Source organism: Mustela nigripes, chromosome 2 (genome assembly GCF_022355385.1).
Source record: "Mustela nigripes isolate SB6536 chromosome 2, MUSNIG.SB6536, whole genome shotgun sequence".
Lineage (NCBI taxonomy): Eukaryota > Metazoa > Chordata > Mammalia > Carnivora > Mustelidae > Mustela > Mustela nigripes.
This window is the reverse complement of record NC_081558.1, coordinates 3684734-3701082: the sequence shown is the minus strand read 5'-3', so window position 1 is coordinate 3701082 and position 16349 is coordinate 3684734. Positions and strand designations below refer to the sequence as shown.

At 60.8% G+C, this 16349-nt stretch overlaps 1 protein-coding gene across 12 annotated transcripts in view; it reads left to right on the top strand.

Moving 5' to 3' along the window:
- Nucleotides 1–289: 289 nt before the first annotated feature.
- The window catches only part of PTPRS (protein tyrosine phosphatase receptor type S), a 92946-nt gene continuing 76886 nt past the window's right edge, over nt 290–16349 (top strand). For 11 of the 12 annotated variants that reach the window (XM_059388741.1, XM_059388739.1, XM_059388740.1 and 8 more), the window contains exon 1: nt 291–432. The gene's annotated coding sequence lies outside the window, so the exon portion shown is untranslated. Of the gene's footprint in view, nt 433–16349 lie in introns of all 12 variants that reach the window. The other variant, XM_059388742.1, reaches the window with a different exon arrangement.

Below are 16349 nucleotides of genomic sequence, written 5' to 3'. Positions count from 1 at the left end.
GCTGACGCCACCGCCCACGCGTCCCGCGTAGCCCAGAGCCCCGCGCCCCACGTGCTCTCGCGGCCCTTTAAACGCCCCGGGGCCACCTGACCAACCCGCGCCGTCTCATTGGCCGGGGGGGGCGTGGCTGCCGCGCGGCTGCGCAGTGACGCGCGCGGGCCGGCCCCGCCCCGGCCCCGCCCCCGGCCGGCGGCGGCGGCGGCGGCAGCGGCGGCGCTGGCGGAAGGGATGACGTCACCGGCTGGGGGGGCGCGCGATCCGGCGCGAGGGGAGCGCGAGCCGCAGTGAGTGTCCTCGCGCCGCCCGCCCGGCAGCCCGGCCGGCGCGCGCACGCCGCGAGCCGCTGGCGCTCGGGCTCCGCTCGAATCCCATGCAACAGCCAGGATGTGAAGCGGGGCAGAGCCGGGGGAGCCCAGCCCAGCCAGCCTCCAGGTAAAGGGCGGGGGGGAACCGTGAATTCGATTAAAATAAAATTGCAGGCGCTCCAGTGGGGGTCTCGGAGGCAGCGGAGTGGGCAGCGCGCCGGCTTTGTGCCGGGAAAGCCTGCACGGCCATTGTGCTCGGAGGGTGCCCGGCTGCAGCCGGCTGCACGCCCAGCCGCGGCGCCTGGCTAGCGGGGTCCGAACAATGCCCCGAGGGGCTGGGCCGGGGCGGGCAGGGGCTGCGGGGAGGGCTCTGCGGGCGGGGCTGGGGGGGGCCTCGCCGGGGGGGGGGGGGGGGGGCTGGGCTGGAATCGCCCGGAGCGCGGCGTTGGAAGCTGCCCAGCGCCGCTGGCTGCACCACCCGGGGCTGCGGGCGGGGCAGAAGCGCGGAGGGGGGACGCGCGTGTGTGCGGAGGGGCTGCTGGCCCCGGCGGCTCCCGGCCAGGCTCCCCGGGCGGGTCCTGGAGGCAGGGGGCGCTGTGCTGGGGGAGGGGGGCTCGCGGGCGCCCCGGAGTGGAGACCAGCCCGGGACCGGTGGCTCCAGGTGGGAGCGAGGGCAGACCGGCCGGTGCGCCCAGGGCGGCTGCTCTGCCCGCCGCCTTCGCTCTCCAGTTGTCTTCCCCCCGAGACCTCCGGCTCAACGGTGTCTCGCCCTAGCGCCCTCCCGGCCTCGTCCATCCCTGGGGAAAGGGGCCGCAGCTCCGGCACCCTGGCCTTGCCCCACCCTTCTGCGGCCCCGGCGCCCCCTCCCAGCCCCCCAGGCGGGGCGAGGCTCAACCCCCAGCCCCAGGGACTCCGGCGGACAGACGGACGCGCGCACCGGGCACCCGACCTCTCCTCGGCGCTGGGGGCCCCTTGGGGATCCCGGGAGAGGGGAAGCCGCCCCTTGAGCCAGCAGCCCCGGGGGTTTTGCGCGCCCCGGGAGCCCCCTTAGGGGCGGGGGGGGGAGGGGAGGTGACGTCATCCAGGGGGGCGGAGCCGTCGGAACCCGGTGAAGGGGGCGCTGGGGGGGGCGTGCCCTGAGGAGAGCCCCCCGGAGTTAGGGAGCCGGAGCCCTGGACGCATGGGTTTCGGCCGGGTTGCGGCCAAGTTCACTGCTCCTTATGGAAATTTCTCCCAAATTTAGGATCCCCCTTAACACCCCCTCAAGTCCTGGACACTTCCCTCCGCGAAACCTCCTAAATCGGAGAACTCCCCTTCAGCTGCTTTTCTCCAGAATTCTCAAATCAGGGAGCCCTTCTGCAAACTGGGATTTTTTTTTCAGCCTCGGTCCGCACTACCCACCCACCCTCATCTAGAACCTCCTCCTCAGTGACCCTTCCCCCATCTCAGATTCTCCTTGGGTAGCCCTGTAAATGGGCAGCTTTTGAGAATGTCCCTTCCTCAAATTTAGTAACCCCCTAGGGACCTCAACTCCCAAATTAAGAAACCTCCCCAGCGCCTCCAACTGGGGGACACCTCCCCTCCCCTTTCTAAGGCTCCACTGGGATTCCCCTGTTCCCCCATCTCAGTCTGGGGGAGTCCCTGTTCTGAGCGTGGGGCCCTTCTGTCACTGGCCCAACCCCTGAAAAACCAGCCTGGCCGACAGAGCTAGCAAAGAGAGGGGGATGGTGTCCGGGTGTGTATTAGCACTCCAAGAAGCTCGGACAAAGCTGGAGGGTCCCCGGGAGTCCCAGGGACAGGGACCCACCTGCTCTGAGCCCCCAGTGGCCTCCACCCAGACTTTGGCTGCTGGGATCCTAGCTTTCCCTCCATGTCCCCCCATCAGTACTGTTCCTGGGGTGCGGGGGGCAAGGGCTCCTTTTGTTTGGGGCACCCCGCTTCCCCCTCAGAGCTGCCTCCCGCCTCCCTTGAGAAGAGAGAGCCAGTCCGCGCCTCTACTCCCGCTGCTGCTGCTGGAGCTTTTATTAATGGCCGAGGGATTCGGTCGATTCTGCCATTTGCATAGCTCCCCTCCCCCTCCCAGGGTCCCTTCCTTTGTGCCCCCCTCCTCCTGCCAATCTTGCCCGCCTTCTGTCCCTCAGCTCTCTTCTTCCTCTGCCAGCTGATACTTTGGCTGCGGAAGGCAGACAGCTGGGGCTGGGGCGGCTGCTTCCCACCCCCACATCCCAGAGCCCACCGACTTGGACCTGAGTCTCCGGCGGCAGCCCCCTGCCCCCGACAGTGCCCTCGGCGCAGCGCTTCTTGCTGCCTGCGGTCTGCGTGTGTCTCCATTCTTCTCCAGAAAGCTTCGTCCTGCCCCATCCCCTGGGCCTGGGGGCACCTTCACCATGACGGTGCACTTCTGCTTGGGGCCTGGGCCCCCCACAGCCCCCTGGGGGTTGCCACCCGCCATACTCAATCGCCCTGAGACTTGGTATAATTGGGCTCAGGCAAACAAAACGTCGCGGGAGACCCGGCCTGCCTGGTGAGCTCATGCGCTTTCCTGTTCCCGCCGCCACAGCCGATGACATCGGCCCCCCGGGGGGTGATGGGGGCTGGTGCTGTCTTGCCAGTGGCTGTCCTGAGGGGAGAGGCAATGGCCTGGTCCACTGCCCACCCCCTGCAGGAGATGGGATGGGGCATTCTGGTGATGGCCCGGTATGGGCTTGGAGGACGCTGCCCAGGGTGGTCGCTGGGCTCCCCGGGGGATCCATCCTCCCCCCAGGATTCCTTCCAGGCCCCTAAGGTGGGCAGATGCTGGCTGCAGGGAGAGGGGTACCGAGAGCCAGGCACCTGCCTGCGGTCCGCATAGGTCATCGCCTGGGGACCGGTAGTTCTGTTTCTGTCCCCTCCAGCGGGAGTCCGAGCCCCTTCTCTGCCTGCTTTCCCCGGGATTCCGGGTGTCTCCACAGGTCCCTGGGCCACCCTTGGAGACTTGAGACATTTTTCTCCCAACACTGGAATGTAGCTGTGGACGACGGTGAGAGGAGCCAGTATGGGGCGGGGGAGGAGCTCCCCGGACGTGAGGGACTTAGTTGTGGCGTCTCCGTGGACGGTTCTGGAACCACCACCATTCACCCCTTTGCTTCTTCTTTGGGTCACACAGAGCTTGGGGCTCTGCCTGGGGCTCCCCGGACCCGGGGCCGGTGACAGAGATGGATTGGCTTCCGCTTCTCAACTTTCCGGGGCGTGACTCAGTTTCCCCTCCTGCCTTCCGGGTCAGCACCGAGAAGCGCATCACAGGGGTTGGAGTGCAGCGCTCCCCTTGGACTACTGCGTCCTGGAGCGGGGTGCCAGGAGACCTGTGGCTCTGCCGATTGCTCCAGCAGCCGAATGGCCAGAACGATGGTCAGCGAGGTGGCCCGGGAGGGACCAGGGACGAGGGATGGGCGGTGTTTCTGACGCTCCAAGGCACAGTGTGACTTTTCCACCCAGGTGCCCCGCGGCGTTCACCTGCCGCCCGTGACTTTAGTACAGCCGCCGTGCGTAGCGGGGAGAGAGCGGGGCGTGTAGAGAGTTGGGGATCAGGAGGAAAACCCTAAAAATAAAGGTGGATATTTATAAACCCAGCGGGTTTGGGGGATAATTGACAAAGCTTAATGTTTTCAACTGAGAGTCGTCCCCCCACCCCCCCTCGCGCCGGCTGCATTAGTTCCATTTGTGAAGTCATTCGGTGCCAGCGGAAGGTTCTTGAAGTGTCGTGGGCTCCGTGGGCGAGTTGCGGGCTGTGGTCCCCCTCCAGAGGTCTTGTGCTTCTGGAGGGAGGCAGGGGGCCCAGGCAGGGGTGCTGAGGTGCCTGGGGCCCCAACTTCCCAACACAGCCTCCTGGCATCTCCTCCCATGGTGAGGGGGGGGGCCAATCCCGTTTCCCAGAACTGGCGAGAAGGAAGCCGCCCCTCTCCCTCTCCAGCGAAGCGGCCACACGTTGCCCTTGCTCTGTCCTTCTCCACAGCAAAAGATGCCTGGGTGGGGTATTTGGGGAGACCCCAGCTGCCTGCTGGGCAGGGTGGCTCAGCCTCTGGTGGGGACAGGAGGGGACGAGACCGTGCCTGGCTGGGATCCACAGGCTGATCCCACGGGAAACTTGCCATGGGTCCGTGGACAGAGTCACACTGTGGCCCATACGGGGGTGGGGTGGGGGAAGGAGATGTTCTTAAAATTTTGTCCCCTCACCTGGCGGCGGTCTGGAACCAGAAAGCTGGGGCTTGGCCTGCAGGGCGGAGGAGAGGGAGAAGGGGGTGGCAGGTCCCCGGGCTTGTCACCCTGTTCCAGGGAGGAGGGACAGCCCAGAGACCCGCCCATCCTAGCTCTGAGATGCACGGGAGGTCCTGGCACCAGGGTCTCTCAAGCCTGCGGGCCGGGGGGGGGGGTCACCCTCCTAGCCTTCTAGAAGCTCCAGGTATGGGGTGTACTATGTGGGGTTTTTTTTTCTTTAAAGAAAGAAAAGACACTCAGGGAAAAAAAAAAAAAAAAAAACCCCGACGTACCATTTCTGTCTTGTCTCTGGCTGATATTTCAGAAGCGTGGGGGGGGCTTGTGCGTGGGGAAAATGAAAAATCAATCGGCTTACACTTCTGCAAAGGCGAAAATTAACGAGCGGGCGGGAGTGACTCATGGACAGGGCCCCGACTTTTCTCGCACTGCCTCATTTTTGTCTTTCCTTTCCCTGCCCTCCTCCGAGGGGAGATGGCGGGGGCCCCTGCCCCTCCTGGGGGCCTGGCCAGGCCGGATGTTGGGGGGTAGGGGTGCTCTTCTGAGCTCCCAGGAATCCCCCTCTTCTGTCCCTGGGAGCCAGGTGTCCTGGGTCCTGCGGAGGCCAGAGGGATTCTGTACCTGAAAATACACCCGGGGTCTTGCCTGGCTTTTGTGTTTCTCTGATCACTCCCGCGGATTCCCCCCACCCACCAAAGGCGGGGGTGGGGGTGGGCGTCTCGGAGCTTGGGGTTCCGGATTGCAGTGACCTCCGCCCATGAAAGTGCTTTAACTGGGGCTTGATCGCAGTTTTTTTTTCTTTTTCTTTTTCTTTCTTTCTTTCTTTCTTTTTTTTTTTTTTGAAGGGGCAGAATTGTCGCGAACTCCCTGGGAGGTGTCTGCGGCTTTTGAGTTTTATATTTGGTTTTTAAAATCTTTGCTCTTAGCCCTTTTTAGGAAGGTCAGGAGGGTCCTGTCCTCCTGCGAGAACTGCAGATCCCAGCTCCCCTCCCCCCACCAGGTTTTCTCCTTTCTGTCTCCCTCCCTGGGGGGGGGTCTCACCTCTGCCCCTTACCCTCTCTGTGTGGGAGCCTCCTTGCCTGCAAAACAAGGTTTTCATGCCTCCGGCTTCGGGGTCCTGACTTCTGCACCCCTACTCTGCCAGAGCTGTGTAAACTCTCAGGTTGGTTGGCCTCTCTGTTTCTTCGTCTCTGAGATCAGGACTCGTTCGCAGCCAGCCAGGACAGGAGATGCTTCTGGTGCAGGCCCTCCCTCGGGTGTCGGATGTGACTGCTGTTGGCAGCCCGCGCCCTGCGACACCCAGACCCGACATGGCCCGCCAGCCGCAGCCCCAGAGGCTTAGAGGCCAGGGAACCGGGGACGGAGGGAGGCAGGCCGGGTGCACAGGGGCTGGGAAGTTGCTCTATTGTCATGCTGTTGCGTGGGTGGAAATTCAGGGGTTCTGGGGAGGCGAGGTCGATGCGTCTGTGTGTGTATAATTTAATGCCGCTTGTAATTAATCCTGTGATCTGCAAATGAGGGGGTGTGGGGGGGAGATGGAAGAGCCACTCCGCCTTATTTGGACTTGGCGCCCGTGCCAGGCCCTGTGCAGGGAGCATTCCCGTCGCGTTTAACCTTCACGCCCTGCCCCCCACCGTCCATGTGGCGGTCATGCGTGCAGCCCCATTTTGCAGATGGGGAGACTGAGGCCCAGGAACCGTCTTCTCTGGCACTAGGGCACACAGATAGGTGACAGAGCAAGGAGTCTCCCTCCCTGGGGGGCAGTGGATGCTAGACCTGAGGTCTTAACTCCTGGGGACGGGCCTGGCTCTCTGTCCAGTTGTCCGAGAAGTCGTTTGGATGCTGGTCCACCCGCTGGGGTTCCTGAGGGCCCCTGCGCGGATGCTGGGGTTCCCAGCTGCCTTCCTCGGAGGGGGAGAGCGTGGACACTGGACTGGGCTGCCTGGGGCCCACATCCCCACTCCGGCTGTGTGATGGGGGCGAGGGGCTCCACTTCTGTCTTCCCATGTTCTCGTCTACAGAATGGAGAATCGTGGTACCCCTCGGACGGCATTGTTGGGGGGAGAGCGCCGCACTGACACATTGGCTGGACCCACCCAGCAGGGGCTCCCCAGCAGCCCCCCAGTGGGGTCCAGCCTGGGAGGGATGTCAGGATGACTCAGCCGCTGCAAACTGGGGCGTTCCCCATCACTGGCTGCCTAATCAAGGCCGCCCCACTTCTGCGACAGGATCGGAGCCACGGGAGGCCCGGCGAGGCGGACGGGGAGGGCAGGCAGCTGCTGCGCGAGACTCGGGCACCCCCAAGATCCCCGGGGGGTTGGCTCCCCGGCTTCCAAGGCTCCGGGTGGGTCTGAGCCAGCGTCCCCCCCTTCCCAGGGGGAGGTCTCCACTTTGACGGCAGCCCCGCAGAGAGGCGCCCCGGAAAGGGCTCCGTGTGCAAGCTTGGGGCTGGGCCATTCATTCATTCATTCACCAATTCATTCCTTCAGTCAGCCAGCGTCTGTGGATGACGGGCCCCCAGAGACCATGGAAGCCGCACTCTGGGTTCGAATTGTATCCAGCTCTGCGGCTCACTGGCTGTGAGGTCTCGGGCTAGTTCTGTAACCGACCCTAGCCTCGGTTTCCTCATCTAGAACCTGGGGGCTTCGGCACTGCTCCGCGCTGGGTAGGGGTATCGTGACGGCTCTAGGAGCTCAGATCTGCCTGGTGGAAAGCTCTGTGTATGTTCTTTTTCCTTTTTGTTTTTTGTTTTCAATAAAAGCGAATTGGAATTAAATTCTGGGGATACAGCGGTAAACAAGGCAGGCTCGGTCCCATGTTCCTTGGACCCTGCAGGTTATTGGGAGAGGCAGTGAGTGCATAGATAAACAAGTAGGGTCGCCTACGGTCAGTCGGGTTCTGCCGAGACCGGAAATGCGGGCAGGACCTGGCAGGACACCGTAGTTGTTCTATGGGTGGGGGTGGGGACACGGGGGACTTTCTGAGGGGCTGACCTCGGTGTTGAGACATGCAGGCACTGGGGACAGCAGCGCAAAGCTGGGAGGGACCTCTGGGGGCAGGGTGAGGCGGGCTGACCACAGGGGCCCTGACACTGAGCTGTTCCTTTAAGGTTTATCATGTGGCCAGAGTTTGCTGGAAGACCGCCCCGCGCTTGGGTGTGAATATCGTTGCAAACAGAGACCCCTGTAGGGCGATGGGGAAACATCACTTGGAACAGCCATCAGGCCAAGGCACAGAGAGGGAGAGGAACCAGCCCGAGACCACACAGCTACGCCCGACTGCCAGTCCCGCCGGCTCAGGGCAGGAAACTGAGGCAGGAGGATGTGGCAGAATGTCCTTCTCCAACCTCAGTGCCCATCCAGGCTGGGCTGATAATGCCTGTGGGTGATGTGCCCCAGCTAGGCCCCCACCACCCATCCTGCCGGCCAGCTCCCAATGGCTCCACAGCCCCCATCTGAGCAAAAGCAGAAAACCCCAACTTTACACAAAATTGCCCCATTTTACGTCCTGGGAGCATTCTTTTCCTGAAAACACCTGCCTTTGCCAGGTGTGACCTCAGCCCTTCCTGGGCCCCTCCCTGAGCCTCAGTTTCCCGGGCTGTCCCATGGGTTTGAGACTCACTGGCCCGATGAGTTACTCAGAGGGCCTGGGCAAGATAACTCACGGGGAGGGCTGAGGACAGTCCGGGCCAGCGTCCACACTCGATAAACGCTGGCTCTGATTATATTAATATTGGTCATAATGATAAACTTGACTTAGATGAAATGCAGCACAGAAGGGAGCCTGCTGGTCCCGAGGGGCAGGGCTATGAATTATCTTCTGGCTGCAGGACCTGTCCCTCAGGCTCTCTCGTCTTCTCCAGAACACAGCTCTTGGGTCTTGGGCCGGACCTTATCCATAGAGTTTGTCCCAGCGGTTCTGTAACCAGGGGCAGTTGGGCTCTCCCCGGGACACGGGACCATGTTCGGGGACGTCTGCGGTCGTCAGGACTGGGGGTGCTCCTGGCACCGGGTGGGTGGGTCAGGGATGGGCGCCCAGGATGCCCCCCCAAAACGATCCAGCTCCAAATGTCAGTAGTGCTGAGTGTTAGAAACCCCAACACACGCTCCAGACCTGTGGCCGCGAGAGAAACGCAGCTGTTGGCTTGCCTGTGACCGGGAGCCTCCCGCGCTCTACACGGCAGTGCGGGACGCGGACGCAGGGCTAACGGATGGGTCCCCGTCACACACCTGTCCCGGCCCCCGCTGCCCAATTGATTTTCAGAAGTACGTAATTGCCCCTGAAGTGCGGCCTCTGGAAAGGGTGGCCGGCTGGGGCTGCTAACTCGGTGCTGGGTCTGGAGTGTGGAGGGACTGCCTGCGGTGTAGACCTTTTTCCTGCTGTTCCTCCTGGCCCTGGGAGCCTGGACTCTGTCCTCACCGGGAAGGGCTTAGGGAGGCCTGAGCACCCGAAGTGGGAATCCTGGCACAGGCCCCCCCACCCCTGGCCGCGTGAGGCGACCCTGTTATTCTCCCCCCACTGAGAGCCTTGGTTTTCTCATCCGTCAAATGGGGACACAGCCCGCCTGCTGTGTCTTGAGTTTCCACCCGTGTCATGTTGACTACCCCCCCCCCCGGGGGCAGCTAGGTTGCACACGTAGGGGCTGAATGACTGTACCCTCCCCACGGGTCATCCTCATGAGGAATTGGAGAGAGGGGAGGACCCCCAACCTCTAATTTCCCAGATGGCTGCCGCAGAGGGGACATTGCCCAAACAGGCATTAAGTCCCCCATCACGGCGCCCAGCCTCACGCCTGGCCCTCCAGCCCCCTTTCCTCCGCGCACCCTGAGAATAGCTCCCACAGTGCCAGCCGCTGCCCCCATCTTGCAGATCCGGAAACTGAGGATCGGAGGCAGAGGAAGGGACATTGCTGCTGGCCGGTCTGGGGTCCTGATCCGTGCTGGCCTCTCAGGAGCTGTGTGACTTGAGGAAAGTTGCTTCACTTCTCTGGGTGGCACCCCAGACCCTCTTCTTGCCAGCCAAGCCCCTCCAGGCTCCTGTGCCCCCTCCTGCTTCTGTCCCCCGCACTCCTTCCGCACCAGCCGCGGGGACCTCCTCGCCCCCTGCTCCAGGCCTCCGTGCTGGCCGGCCCCTCTGACGGGAGCTCCGCTTCTGGCCAGGCCGGCTAGTTGGCTCGTGTCCCCAGCATGCCTGTTTTACACGTTTCTCAGTTGCTGTTGTCTGCCCCATCTGCTGCCCCTTCCCAGAATGCGAGTTCTACCGGGCTTTTCCTGGACAGGCCTGTCTGGCTTCTGGGAGCCTCCGCTGTCCCCCACGAGCATCGGCGTGTCTCGGCGTTTTTTCCCCGACAGGGAGAGCCCTGCGTCTGCACCTCCCTGGGCAGAGAGGCCAGGAGAGCAGCTCCCTCGTGGAGATGCTGTGTGACCTTGGCCACTTGCTTGCCTTCTCTGAGTCTCTGCGTGTCTGAGATGTCCGGCACAGAAGCAGTGACGAGAGGGTGTTGAGAGCCAGGGGTCCTGAGCATGGGTGTCCGGAGGGCAAGGGACCCTGAAATAGTCTGTGAGGTTTCCTGTCTTTTGGGGAGAAAAGAAGTCCAAAGGCCGGGGACCCCCAAAACTGAATAACAGCTGGGCTGGGGGCTTTCGGGTTCAGCGGGCCCTGATGTTCATTTGGTATCTGTGTTTCTGGCGTAGAGACGTTGCTGAGGAGCCACCAGGAGCAGGCCGGGCTTTCTTTTGAGGCTCATATTTGGAGTTTTGGAACCCACAGTCAGGTCTTGGTTTGGCCTCATGAGCCGTGTGTTTCTGGGTCTGTGGATTCACCTGCCAGAGGCTCTGTCTCCTTGTCTGTGAAATGGGTGTGAGCGGTTTCTTGGGCGGTCGAAAGGGTCCCTACTGAATGTGCTTGGCAAGTGCTGGTGTGTCGAAGCCCCCCTCCCCCCATACTTGGCTAAACATCACCGAATATTCCATGGTGATTAACCCCTTCTGGGAGGAAGTTGGGGGCGTCAGTTACATACAGAACTCGGAGGACGAAGGCTTTGGGGCTGCTGGAAGGTGGTTGGGCCCATGTCTGGCTTCTCCCAAGGGTGTCCAGCCAGGCCTGGAGCCTCCCCGCTCTGGTGCCAAGAGCAGGCTGGCGGGAGCCGGGGTTGAGCCCTGGGCAGACGTGATTGATGTGGGCAGGACGTTGCCCCAGGCCCCCCTGAGCCGTGTCGGGGCAAACCCATCACGCCAGCGTGGCCGGAGTCCTTGGCCGGGGCGGGGGGATCAGTGCGGACCTTGTAGGCCTGTGTTTCGGTCATCCTGTGGGGCTGCATGGAGGCCTCCAGTGCTCCGCCCGGCACCCCCTGAATTCCAGCCACCCACTGTGAGGTGTACCTTTAGCCCCAGCTGCCCAGTCCCCCTGATGATGGTTTCCTTTTCAACCGATCTCTTTTAAACTTCAAAGAGAGAACTTGGTCTTACTCTCATGAATGGGGGACCTGGTATGTCCTTGACGTAAGTAGGTGGAACCTTAAAAATAAGTGGGATGAGAGTAAAACACACACACGCGCGCACACGCGCAACCTGACATTAAACACTAAATTATGGTGCTGCCGCCAGAGGCTTAAACTGAGGCCAGGGGGTGTCGAGGTATGAAAGCTGCCTTAGCACCACCGGAGACTTCCAACCTTCCGAAGGCTGGAGGGAACGGAGGACGGGGCGGCCCCCTTGCTGGTGGCATCGGCGTCCCCGCGCGCGGGGAGGCGTTGGTGGGGGTCTCCTGGCCGCGCCGGGTCGCATCCCGCCTTCCAACCAAGGTGCTTGGACTTGCCCACGGCATCGGAGTTTTCTTTCCCAGCGGCCCGGGGAGAAGGTTATTTCTCCCTGAATTCAATTAATGAGCCTATTAAAAACTATTTATTTTCCCTGACAGTTGTTTACTGAGGAGAAGGAGATGGATTGGACAGGTGGCCTCACCAGGCAGGCACGAGGCAGGGGTGGGGGAGGCCGGGTGCCTCGGGCCCTGGCGCTTGGGGAGCGCAGGCCACGGGTGGGGTCCTGCTTCTGGGGAGCCATGGAATGCAGGTTCTGGCCACTGTTTCTGCCCTTGGAGTCTTTGGGGAGGCAGACTCCGGGATGAGCGAAAACCATGCTGCTTGTGGACACAGGGTGCTGGCTCCCGTGACCTCCCTCTTGTCCACCCAGGCCAAAACCTCTCGGATGCACTGGTTTGAAACCTAAGGTACGTCTTGCTGCCATCTGAGTTCCACGATCCAGTTCTGTCCAGTGGGGTAGATGACAGAATTTCCTGGAAATGCCTTTGAAGCTGGAATATGGAGGTGATAGTAGGCACTCAGGCAGCTCTTTTGGACCACGAGGCAGGTATCGTGGCTAAGAATGGGGGAACAAAAAGATGAAGGCCCCTGGGTCCCAAGGACTGTGAGGTGGGCCAAATAGTCCTGAAAGACCAACCTGGGAGTTTCAGACGCCTCTCCTGTGAGTTTTTTGGTACCTGAAGCCCGACTTGGTCCTAACAACGGTAGTACGCATGCCTCCTGACATACCCTGTCCTTCTGGTCTCTGCTCATTGGGTGGGGAGGCTTTCCTGACCTCTCTATTACTCAGATTTGCAAAATCACTATTTGCAAAATAATCAGTAAAATGATCACTTGGCAAAATTCGCCTCTCCCCCACTCCCCATCTGTCCCTGTCCCTGCTCTGATTTTAGGTGAAGCACCTGTCCCCGGCTTCATGTTGTAGGCATCTTTACTTATCCTAGGCCTCCCGCTCTGCCTGGGACTCCCCAGGGAGGCGTTTTTGGCCGGCCTTCTCTGCTGTGCCCACAGCAGCACCAAGCACCTGTGCGTGCCCAGTAGGGCTCGGTGCCCGTGTTTTGCCTAAACAGGTCTCTGTTCCCAGCAGGAGACATGAGGCTCCGCGACACCCCGAGGTTCTCCAGCTGGCTGGTGGCTCCCCGGCTCTCTCCCCTTTCATCCCCGCCCCCCAGAGTCGGTCAGTTCGCCGGCAAGTCTGTCCCAGCGGCTGCTCCTGGTCCTTCCTCTCGCCCCCGTGTTCTCACCTCGCCTCCAGAAATAGCCCCTTTAAAATAGCCGCGTCCTTGCGTTCCCGGGCCTCTGCCTGCCCACGGTCGTGACGCTGTGCTGACGGGCCGGCCTCCTTATTGCTGTGGGATTTTTAAAAATATAGCTGGTGTTAGGTGTTTCTCCTCCCCCATTTTATGCCTGAAGAAGCCCAGGCATCCTCAGGTCGCTTTCCCTATCCCCAGCACCCGCCCTTTTGGGGTTTGTGCTGCGAGTCACCGGCCATGCTCCCTTGAGCCTCGGCTCCTGGGGGTGTCTGGTTTGGGCAGCTGGGGGCTTCCCCTGCAGACTGACGCCGGCCGGCCCCGGCGGCCCTGTGTGGACTGCCGTTCCCAGTGTGTCCGGAGAGCCCCGGCCTGGAGTCCCAGCACCACCTCTTGCTGGCTGTGTGACCCCAGGCAAGTGGTAGAACTTCTCTGAGCCTCAGTTTACTTTTTTTGGAAAAGGGACATATCTGGGGTTTGGTCAGAAGGGTGGAATTTGGGGCGCCTGGGTGGCTCAGTGGGTTAAAGCCTCTGCCTTTGGCTCAGGTCGTGATCTCAGGGTCCTGGGGTCGAGTCCCACATCTGGCTCTCTGCTCAGCGGGGAACTAACTGTTTCCCCTTCTCTCTCTCTGCCTGCCCCTACCTACTTGTGATTGCTCTCTCTGTTAAATAAATAAAATCATTAAAAACAAAAAAAAAGGGTAGAACTTGTCTGAGCCTCAGTTTGCCTGTCTGGGACATGGGGACGTCTCGGGGCTTAGGCAGATGGCCGAATTTCTCTGAGTCTCTGTTTATCCATCTGCACATGAAACACTTGAGGGTTTCTCCCCGGGGCCTGGCCCCCTGGGTTTTCTCAAGATGAGAGCCAACCTCATTCCACCATTCGGTCCCTCTGGGAGGACCTCCACCATCCCTCTGAGGGCAGGATGTAGTGAATTTAGTGCCGGTTCTGGGCCTGCCACTTCCGGCAACCCTCAGGAAACCACTTCCTTCCCCCAGGGACTTGGTTTTCCTTATCTGGAAAATGGGCCCATTTCACCAGCATGTCTGCCAGGAGGCCGCCGGGAGAGGAGCCGCCTCCACGGTTTCCCCTCCTGGCTCAGTACCCGGCAGACGCCCTGGAGACGTCACAGACGCTCTCCTGCCATGTTTATTCTTGTCACCGACGGAGACCACGGAGCCTGTGGTTGAGAACCAGACTCTGGGACCAGACGGCCTGGGTTCAAGGCCCAGCTGTTTTGCACTTGCTGTGACTTGGCCTCTCCCAGCCTCAGTGTCCTGCTCTGTAAAGTGGGGAGCGGATGGCCGTATCCTCCCAGGGCCCTATGGAGCCCCCGATGGGTCTGTGAGGGTGAAGGCCCGGGGCAGGGGAGGGTAGTACAGCCTTTACCCACTAAACATCAGGCCCCTTCCACGTGCTGGCTCCAGCTGGGGGCTGGGAGAGGGACGCTGCTCTAGTCCATCTGTTTGTGTGTCTGGCTTTGAGGTCCTGGCTCCACCCCTGGGTCCCCCCCCCCCCCGCCGCCCACCGGGGCCGGGATTATATGGCCCGGAGGGACGTGCGTGGCCCAGGCCATGGGCAGTGCGGGGGCCGCCTCTGCTTCCTGCTTTCGCTCAGCAGGTGTCGGGCTGCCGGATGGCACAGACCGGGACTGGCGGCTCAGGAAAGGGCAGGGGGGCAGCGTCCAGCGATGGCTCAGAGATGGGGACAGGAAGGGCCCCCTGGGAGGAGGCGTGGAAGCTTCCGCTGCTGCTGGCCCAGCTCTAGTGGCTGCCTACCTTGTGTTTCTGCCCTCTGTCCTCTGGGCTGGTTTCCTGGACCCCTCCTGGGTCCTGCTCTCTCTCCCGACCTGGCATGGGAAGAACTGCATGCCTTTGTGGGACTCAGGGTCTGATGGGGAGACGCGAGAAGCAAAATAAAATAATTGTCACACTAGAGGGTGATAAGAGAAAGCAAGGAGAGAAGGGGGTTACAATGCAAAGGCCCTGGGGCAGGACCAGTCCTCGTTCACTGGAGGAGCAGCAAGAGGGCCCATGTGGCTGGAGCCCGTGAGTGCTGGGGAGAGAGGAAGGAAAGGAGGGCCTTGGGGACCCCTTGAAAGACTTGGGCTCTTATCCCAGTGAGGCTCTAGTCCTGGGGGGCTGTGGGGCCAAGGAGGGAGAGACCATCTGACTCAGGTGCTCAAGGCGCCCTCTGGTGGCTGCTATGGGAGGCCGGACTGGGAGGGGTGGTGGTTGACTTGGCCCAGGCAGGGAGATCCTGGGACTGAACCAGGTAGAGACAGAGGAGGGGGGAGGCATAGACAGATTTGGGATAGAGTTTGAAGGCAGACTTTGTAGGTTTCATCTTTACGGTAGCTCTGCGAGGCACTCCGATAGCCATTTGACAGGTGGGGACATTGAGGCCCAGAGACATCAAGGCACCTCCCCAGTGTCGCCCAGCTGTGTGTTTGCTGGGTTGACTCCATGCTGGGCCCTGGCTGAGATGCAGCCTTTTCCCCAGGCACTGACTGGCCATCACTTTTCCCTAATTTATAGATCTGTTCACAGGCGTTTAAAGGCTGGTGTGAGTTTGAGTTCTTGCAGTTGAGCTATTAGGGGGTGGAGTGGGGGGTCCCTGTCCCACCCCTTTTGGGCAAATACTTTGTCAGGGCTGTCAGTTGTGAGAACCTCTGGGAAACTGGGGGTTCTGTTAGCTATAGTTCTGGGTTCAGAATCCGCGCTCCCCTCTTACCGAGCTGTGTGACCTTGTGGTTGTTGCCTGACCTCTCTGATCACTCGTTTCTTGTGAAAGCGGACTCAGCTCACCAGTAATGCCTGGTGCGTGCCTGCCATCTGCCAGGCGGTTTTAGAGCAGTTCTTCCTGCCTTGCTTGACCCCTGTAACCCCCAAGGTGTCAGGCGACAAAGCACAGGGTTCGAGCCACACAAGGCCGGGTAGGAGGGCACTGAGGGGGCATCGGCTGCTCCAAGGCTCGCCCGTGCAAGATGCTGGGTTCTGGGCTTGGAAGCCCAGAGACCAGTGCTGTGTGCAAAACCCCAACCGGACAGGTCCGGGGAGCAAAACAACTCAGAAGAGCTGGACTTGGGACACAGAGGAGTTTCAAGTTAAACCTTTTATTTTACTGACACTTACCACTTATGTACCTAGTTTGGGAGAAAAAAATATCATCGAAGTCTATGTCTAATGAAGTTTAGAAAGCTCTTAGAAATTCTTTTCAGAATGAAAAAACAGAAAAGCTCTTTCAGTTGCCATCAGCTACTTCTCTGTGATTAAAAAGGTATTTCCAGAGGCGCCTAGGTGGCTCAGTGAGTTAAATCCTCTGCCTTCCGCTTGGGTTGTGATCCCAGGGTCCTGGGATCGAGCCCCACATTGGGCTCTGCTCGGCGGGGAGCCTGCTTCCTCCTCTCTCTCTCTGCCTGCCTCTCTGCCTACTTGTCTGTCAAATAAATAAATAAAATCTTAAAAAAAAAAAAAAAAAGATAAGGTATTTCCGGTTCAGCGGGTGCCATGTTCTTCCTGCATGGATAGCAAAATAACGAAGCATCTTAAACTTGGTGGAATACAGAAATCACCAGATCAGGTGCTGGGACAGGGGAGGGGAAGAGAGGACAGGAGGGTCTGAGAGCGAATGATGGGAGGGGAGATCAGGGAAGGCTTCCTGGAGGAAGTGGTGGCAGATCTAAGACGTGGAGGCCGAGTAGGGGTTAACTGGGTAGAAGG